This window comes from Apus apus, chromosome 1, assembly GCF_020740795.1.
Source record: "Apus apus isolate bApuApu2 chromosome 1, bApuApu2.pri.cur, whole genome shotgun sequence".
In the NCBI taxonomy this organism is placed as follows: Eukaryota; Metazoa; Chordata; class Aves; order Apodiformes; family Apodidae; genus Apus; species Apus apus.
Genome location: NC_067282.1, coordinates 158,179,240 through 158,187,987, shown reverse-complemented (window position 1 = coordinate 158,187,987; position 8,748 = coordinate 158,179,240). Strand labels below are relative to the sequence as shown.

The 8,748-nt window shown below is 43.3% G+C and overlaps 1 protein-coding gene across 1 annotated transcript in view; it reads left to right on the top strand.

Annotated features, from left to right (window-relative positions):
• The first annotated feature begins 220 nt into the window (after positions 1-220).
• Positions 221-8,748, top strand: part of ELK3 (ETS transcription factor ELK3) — a 37,938-nt gene continuing 29,410 nt past the window's right edge. Inside the window, exon 1 of the mRNA XM_051644072.1 lies at positions 221-672. The gene's annotated coding sequence lies outside the window, so the exon portion shown is untranslated. The remainder of the gene's footprint in view (positions 673-8,748) is intronic.

Here is an 8,748-nt window from a genome sequence, read left to right as displayed (position 1 = left end):
CTCCCCGCCACGCTCCAGGAGGACAAAGAGTTGCTCGGAAGCGCATCCTCAGCACCTCTCCAGCGTCCCCCCGGCCCCGGGGAGAAGCGGGGGTGCTGGGTTTTGGGTTTTTTTTGCTAAAGCCCCGGAGCCGGCTGGCAGCCGCGGCCGTCGGGTGGGCCAAGCGCGGGGCCGGCGGGAAGCTCCTCCCCAGGGGTGTAGCGCTGGAAGAGGGGGAGGTCGGGGGAGCCGCGGGAGCTCCCTGCGAGCCGGCGGAGTTACCGCTGCCCGCTGGACTATGTGTGTGTCTTATATTACAGCCATGCTGCACATCAGCGGCCAGAGCGAGGGGAGAGGGGAGGAAAAGCCTGTTTACACAGACTGCAAACCGCCTGGGGAATAATGCAGGAAAGGAAGTGAGCCGGCTCTCTGTCTGACTGCTCTGACTTCCTGCTCGCTCTCTCACACGGGCACACACACACACACACCCCGGCCGAGGGGGAAAAAAAAAAAAAAAGGGAAAAAAAAGAAAAAAAAAAAAAGGAAAAAAAAAGGGAGAGAAAAAAAAAATCAGGATCTCATTACAAGAGCAACAGAGCGTTTGCAGAAGACTGTCAGCATGGAGAAGCGGGGGATTTTACCCAGCTCCCTCTAAGCTACCAGGAGAGAGCGGAAAAGTCCCCCAGGCTCTGGGTAGGTACAAGTGCTGCTGCGCCCGCCCCGGCTCCGGCAAAGTTTCGGGGGGCTTCGGGGAGGGGAGGGGGAGGCGGGCGGCCGCGGCGGGGGCCGGCACCCCCTGGTTCGGGGGCAGCGGGGGGACGCGGCGGGGCGAGCTGCGGCTGGAGGTGAGGAGCCGGGGGGCAGCGCGGGGAGGCGTGGGGGGCCCGGGGGTCCTGCCCCAGGGCCGGGCTGGGCCAGCGCGGCGGGAGCCCCCGAGGGCAGGGGAGCGCTGGCTGGAGGGGTTTGGGGGGGTCTTCGCCGCCTCGGGGCCCCCCCCCGCCCAGGTCGAGGGCGGCTTCGGGGGGCCCCGGCACCCCTCGAGGGCTGCGGTTGTAGGTGAGGGGACGGAGCGTGCGTGGGGGGCGCGGGGGCGTGAGGAGGGGCGGGGGCGCTGCCGGGCAGGGCGCAGCGGGTCGGGGGCAGCGCTGGGACTCCTGTCCTGACACCCCCTTCCTTCCCCCCCGGCCCGGCGGTGTCCGGCTTGGGGGGGTCCCCCCGGGCCGGCCCTGTCCCGGCAGCATCGGGATAACGGCGCTGGGGGGGTGGGAGCCTGTCAGGGCTGCGGGGCCGGGACGGGAGGGAGGGGAGGGAGGGGGCGAGGGGAGGGAAGGCTGCTGCAGAAACTGCAGAAGGGGCTTTAAAAAAAAAAAAAAAAAAAGTGTCGGGAGAGTTTCTGGCTTGTCTGGAAACAGCAAGACTAATTGCCATGCGCTTCCGGTTTGAAACTGGCAGCAGACAACATCTTGAAAATGAGTCACTGCAGCTCACAAAGAAACTCTGTGGTTTTCTGCCTCTCAGGTTTATGTATTTGCTCCTTTTTACAGTTTCCTTTGTAGTCTTTTGCGTTCTCCCCGGCCCTCCCCCCCCTCCCCGCTTAGCTACCCCCTGCCCCAAGACCCCGGGGCCGGTGGGGATCGTTTCCACCATCAACCCACAAAACACTAAAAAATGTTTGTTAGGGAATGAAAAAAAAGAAAAAAAAAAAAAAGGAGAGAGAGAGAAAGGGAGAGAAAGTGGAGAGTTGTTTTTGGATCTGGCTTTGCTGAAGGTTAGAGGGACTCCGATGCTGCAGGGGGAAAAAGTTCCCTGAATTTTCCACTGGCTGCAGGAAGAGAGCCCATTTAGTCATGGCTAAGTAATGTCTGCACACACACCAACTAATCTCATTAGGAGTTTCCGTTCCCTAACACAGGAGGGTTTTGTGAAGCCCTGTCAGCCCTTCTAACATTGCAGTTGAAAGGGAGACAAGTTACATCTTTATTTACTTAGGGGTGTAGTGCTAAAACGGGTATATACAATGCAGCATCTTTTCGGTCATGTGGACTCCAAAAGCCAATGGTTTCGTTTAGTTTCAAGCAGAAAGTCGTGGTTGTATTTTGCTCATGCAATCTTTTTGCTTATTTCAAATTAAAATGTACCGAAAGCATAGTTTTGGGGGGTGAAGTGCACAAATGGGGTGCACGGAAGGCTGTGTTGCCAGAAGCATGTTCTGTGCATCTGTGACAATTGTATGTAATTGCATGATTAAAAGACTCTTGTGCCAAGATACCGAGGTGATGGGCATGTTTGGAAAGTGTATTCAGTCACATAACCTGGCTGTATTGGTGCTTTACGTATTTAATTTCCAACAGCTATTTATTTTGTACATATCACTTGACTTAGTGGTTTGTGTAACTGTTTCGTGGTGATTTATTTTCATAGCAGTCATGAAAATGTCTCTGTTCAGAATCGGTAGGATTTTTGCCTGCTGATCTTTAATTCAAATTAGAAGTTAACAACGTTTTGCAAAAAAAAGTCTGGAGCAAACAAAGAAAATGGAGTCTTGCTTGCAAGTGGGTTTTAACCTAAAGCAATGTCAAAAAATGTGAATAAAATTGTATGTAATAGGAAATAGCACTTAGTTACTTATTTGAATGACCATGTGATAGCATTAAACTAGCAAATACTGTGCAGAAAAGTACTGCTTGGCTGGAGAGCTAATTGCAGTGTACCACGTGTTTACCTTTGAGGATCTTCAGTGTTTCCTCTACTTCCTATATCCCAACTGCACAGAGGAGGTCTTCATTAACATCACTTTACAGAGGACTTTTATTAGTGGATTAGTGACACAATCTCCAGACACAGATGCCCCTTGATTTTCAAGTTGGTGAGAGGAGAATTTTGAGAATAGTGTGTAAAACAGAAAATGCCTGATCTCTGTTTCAATCAAATGCGGTCGTCAGGTAGTGAGGGCTATTTGCTGGTTTTGGAGTTTCTTTATTTTGTGAAATTCTAAATTTTAGAGGAAGAAGTGGATTAATGGGCATAACATTCAAAAATCTGTTTAATATGTTAAGGAACAATTGGTGTGGCATACGACACCAAAACTCTTGCTGAAGAGTGTTCCCTAGCTCTTGATACCTCTCTTTGAAACACGGACATTAAATTGTCTACTTATTTCTTTAAATATTGCTGGAATTTCAGTGTGTCATCTTCTGAATCTGTGTAGATTAAGCACACACATTAATACATAGATATTGGTAGTCTATCTACAACTATATAGGTTTAATATAACATATTTACTCATAAGAAAACACATCCTGATGTCCTTACAGAAAAACAGATGTAATAGTAGCAGTGTACTGGTTGTGTGCCTGTATATTTGAAAGAGTGAAAGAGAAGTAATCCATAGATGTGTTAAAAACACAATAATTCTGTTTGGAACAGAAAAAAAAAATCCAAATATCCAACTGTGTGTGATGGTTTCCAACTCAAATATTAAAAATGTCTTTCACTGCAAGTATGATTTTACTTTTTACCTGTTTTAATCTAGGAAATTCTAAAGTGTGTGAGAATATATCCTATATGCTAAGGGATGAGATACTATCAGAATTGCTTATATCTCCGTTTTCCAAATCACCTCCATGAGTGGTTCCTAAGAAGAGTCCTACAGGCTAATATGCTTTCCAGTATCACCAACTCCACCTAGATGCACCAGATGAAATCAGCAACACAATCTCGGGGAGAAACGCAGCTACAGCCCTCCTTGTAACTGTGTTTAGAAACTGCTTTTATGGATGCTTTCATGTGTAGAAATAAATGTACTTTCTTTTAGTTGTTAGCAGTTCTCACTACTTACTGATTCACAGTGGTTCTTTGCTCATGTTACTTTATGTTATTTCATTAAACTCAAACCATGAAAACAAATCAAAGTCTCTCACTCCAGAGACTGAGGTACTTCTCTTTGCTGTGCATGAAGCCCAATTATGTAAAACTTACCTTCTTATTGTAATGCCCTTCTTGGGATGGAGGCCAGCTTCAGGGTGTGTTATGGTACCAGGTGTCCTTCTGGGAAAGTACTACAGCTCAAGTGACTTAATACAACTGAAGCTGAAGTCTACTGCAGTATGAAAATCTCTTCTGGAGGACTTAGCAAAGAATGAAAGTAACTTTGCAGGTTCACCAAGGTGCATGGAGCTTGTTGCTTGCTCTGAGGGTTGTACATTTACATGTAGGAAGATAGGTATATGTAATACTTAGGGACACTGAGGTCCATCAGCTGTTACAGAAAATACAAATCTTTGCCTTGGGAATGCAATCGCATGACAACGTTGCTTCAGAAAGTCAAAGAAAAGAACTAGATTCTGAAATAAGAAGTCATTTGGCTACTAAAGATAAGGGAGAGTGGGATAAGGCTGGAAGAACCAACATGCAATTATTTGTGATGCATGAATTTATAAGTAATTTTTGGTGGTTTGTCTTGGAGACATCATATAACATTCTTATAGTTACAGTTAACTTTGTGCTTGCTTCTCTGTCATAGTACTAAAAAATCTAAAATAGCAAAGAACTGATAAATTAGCTGGTGCTTCCCACAAGGATATTGCAAGTTGGACTCACTTGTGCAATTCAGAGTATTTATCAGCCCCTGGTTTTCCTCTGGTGGCAGTGGCTCCAACGTGCAGCATGCCTGGAAGCTGCTGCTTGGATCCATCTTGGAGCCATGACACTGATTACAGGATACTGTTAGCCCGGGACAGTTTCAACGAGTACTGTTGGTTTTGAGCTGCTGTGTTATCTTTTGTAACCACACCCAATGGTTCATGCAACAGGCTGTTGCTTTCGGGCCTTTGAAAATCATGTTGCACTGCGTGTCCTGGGATTGATTCGCCATGGCTTTCTCCTCGGTGTTTCCTGCAATAGGGAATCTCACAGTCTTGAGTCATTAGACAGAGGTTAACTTCGTCTGTGCCTTGTTAAATGAATCAGCTAATACTCTGGAGGCTGTTGAGAGCTCTTGAAAGACTGAATGTGTCTTTTCTCATGTTGAAGTATTTTGTTGGATAGTGAATGATTAAAGAATTACTCACGATTTTGAGGAGGATGTCAAGGTGTGGGCACAGGAAGTCCAGCTCACTGCACTGCAGGATGCAAGGCTGTATGTATGGAGACAAAGCAGGTGGAGCACTGAGTGCCTCTTATCTGTGCACTTCTCAAAAAGAAAATGCATGTTTGTCCTTAAAACTCTCTTTAGCTCAAAATTATGTAATATGCCAGTAAGTATATCAGAATTTCGATTCTTTAACGTTTGCTGTTAAGAGTGGATTTAAATTCAAAAGCTCTTTGAAGGAGACTTGCTGCTTTTCTAAAAGCAAAAACTAAAGAAAATACCTCCATAAACATTGATATGAGAATATCACTAAGGCACTAACTGCCTGCTAATTCAATGCCAGTTCATGGTGTGGTTGTTCTCCATTTTTAATTTTGTATGAATACTGTGGTAGTTTTTGCAGTACCAAAAAGTATCCTGGGATAGTTAATCAGTGTAATGAATATAATTTTAAAACTTTATAAAGAATGAAATATGTAAGTATATTATGTAAGTATATGTAAGAAATATGTAAGTATAAGTTGAAATACCTCAGCTGAAAACAACATGTTTTTACTCCTAGGGAGTTAGTTACCAACACCATGACTAAGATTTCGCCCTGCTTGCTCAAGTAGCATTGCTGTGACTATCTAGAGCAGTGGGGTTTGTCCTTTCCTATCCGTGGATCCGTAATTATTTTTGAGCAGTTGTGCAGATGCCTGTGATGCGTTGAGCCTGCTGTAGTGGTACTGTGGTGCTTTTGCCTCTCCTTCAGGAGGAATCCATTGACTCCTTCCTGCAGGGGCCGCATGTTGAAAACTGCTCACCTGCATGATAACATCTATAAACTTTTAAGATATATATCAATCACCTATGTAAAAAAAGTTTTCTAAAGACTGTGCCATGTGCTCTGTCTATATGTGAGCGGTTAGATACAGCTCAGGATCTTCAGGAGAAGAATTTCTGTAGGAAGGCACAGCCTTACTTAATTTTGATCTTTTGAAGCACTTAAATATGTATTTATTTTTGAGTGCGTCAGCACTTCAGTTAATGCACTGAGACCCACTGGATGTTGCAAATATTTAACTGCTAGCTTAGGCCTTGAATGTAAGTAAGGCATTGAAGTAGCTCTTGCTTGCTCTGTGCAAGTGTCCTTCGTAGCTGTGCTCTCAGTTTTGCAGTCTCAGAGTGTTTGAAGGAGACCCATTTCTATGGGTTCCCTGAGACCGATTTCAGAGAATAATTTCGATCATCCCTTCTTGCCAATTTACTACTCAATATTTGAAGATTCAGGATGGATCTTGGATAATCTTTGCAAATACTGATTGCTACATGTTAATGTATTTTGACTCTCATGCAAACAACCCTGTCTTAGTTTCTTCAGCTTTGAAGCATGCAGATTTTTTATCTTGTAGATCCTAACTTGAAGATCATTTGAGGTACTAGGAGAAGAGAACTTACATCTTATACATTGTCTTTTAGTTTTAGATGTCGTTAAAGTATGTAATGAATCATTTGGTTGTAATTCTTATGATTCTTACCATTCATTCAAAATTGGTAAAAGCTTTCTAAGCACTAACCTAAGTAGTATATCCTGCTAATACAACTTAACAAGATGGGTCTCCCTCTGAAAATCTTAGTCAACGAGCAAAGAAGTGTGTGTAAAATAGGCTTTCACAGCTGTAACGAAAAAAAAAAAAAGAGGAGACTTGGATTATATACCACCTCTAAAGAATCTAAATGTTTTTAATCAAATGTGCTCCTGTAAGTTTCCCATCTTCATTTTGCAAAACAGCTGACAGTTCATCTGGAAAGCAGATTTCTATTATGCATTCATTTCCCTCTAATGTGTTGACAGCACCTCTTTACTGTATCTCTTTATTTCTTCATCTCTTATTTTTTTTGATATGAAGAAAATTGATCAGATGTATTTCAGTTTAAGCTTCTTGGGAAGAATGCTAATGAGCGTTAGTGTTTTTAGATGTTTATATTGTGGTAATGTTGAGTGGCCTCTGCTGTATCAAGTCACAATACAGCACAAACAAAAAGTTTATAGACTCAAGTATCACTGTTATCTCCTCCCAGCAATTAACAGTAATTCATGAGAAAAAACAATCTTTTAAAAGCGTAAATGCTTTTAAAAGTTAGAACAAATTTCTCTTGCAGCTCTGTTAGAGAAATCTGGGAAAAGCTGACTACCTTCAGAGCATTTCTTCCATGCTATGCCAGTATAGCTGAGATGGGAATGTGGGTTTAGATTCTAGATATAGACCTCTGAAGTCTGGTGACTCAGAGCAGACTCAGAGCAACTGGCGTGTGTGGTTAGTTTAGCAAACGGTGAGCGTGGCATAAGGCTGGTATAGGAAGTATGACTGCAGCACTCCTTGGGTGCTGCTGCCTCAGTGTTGAAGCCCTGCCATGCAAATGCTTCCAAAACAGAGCAGTGTCAAGACTGGATTGATTCACTGCGAGAAGGATACAACAAAGGTGACTGTGCTATCTCATCCAAGTTGAGGAGGGGGGATAGAGTCGATACATTTTATTTAAATGTGAATTTAATATTTTTTTTAAAAAAAAGGCTTCAGCATGCAAATCAAAATAGTGGCTATTATGTATCCTGGGCAGCAGAGACAGCAACAAACCAGTTGGTGTACTAGTGTCACTTCTAACTATAGGCAATATAGGCACTTTGTATACAGCAGTTTGCTGTAATCTTTGAAATAGTGTCCCGTTTCTCTCTCCTTCTTAGTTTGTAGCCAGCTGTGGGAATTAGTTTAAGTGATAGGACACAGCACAGGAGAGTAACAACCAGATCTTCTGTGGGCTGAAATCTCATGTATTTTGTGATAGATTTTGTTGGATATTCGAGCATTTAATGAACAATGCAAGGGGAAATATGTAGGTGTGACCTTTGGGTTCTTGTTGGTGCAATAGACAAGTGAATAATGTCAGAAGATAAGAATCTTTTAATTTGGTTTCAGTTTACTCTAGGACATGTATCAGAACTTTGATTAACATTGAGAAAGGAGGATGAGAATAGCAGATTTTTGAGATTTTGACATGTAAGAGTGGTTCTTAATTTAGGATTTTACTATGAGACCATTGTCCACAGAAAAAATAGCATTTAAAGTGAAAATACGGACCTTGGATAGTGCTGTGACTAGCTGTTTGGTTTTTATGACTGAGGAATTTACCCCCTGGCTTGTGCTCCAAGAACTATTGTAGTAGCGCTAATGTTTTGGGAAGAAATTGCCTGGGTAAAATGTCTCTTATGTGTATGTGGGTTACCACTTGCTGAACTGTGTTATACAATTTTTAGTATCATGAAAATGTGACTGACTCCCCTTGCAACATGAGAATATACAGGTAAGCCTGTATGTTACTTGATAGTTTAATGGCTCCTATTGCTAATCCAGCAAATTCTGACAATTCGGTGTGCATAGAAACGTGAGCTCTGACTGCCAGTGTAAGCTGCAATGGTCTTGCTGTGTTACAGGTCTCACAGAAATTGCCAGCCACCTTGGCTTGCCTGAACAGAACTCCCAGGACTGCAGTTCCTGACCTTTTGGCCAGGTTCCTCTCTGCTCACAATATTAAGAATACCTGCTTATTTATCCAAGTTTCTAGTCTAGGACAAATCAGTTGAGAGTGGAAGATTAGTTTAAAAATCCTAATATGTAGTGTATTAAAAGCAACACTTG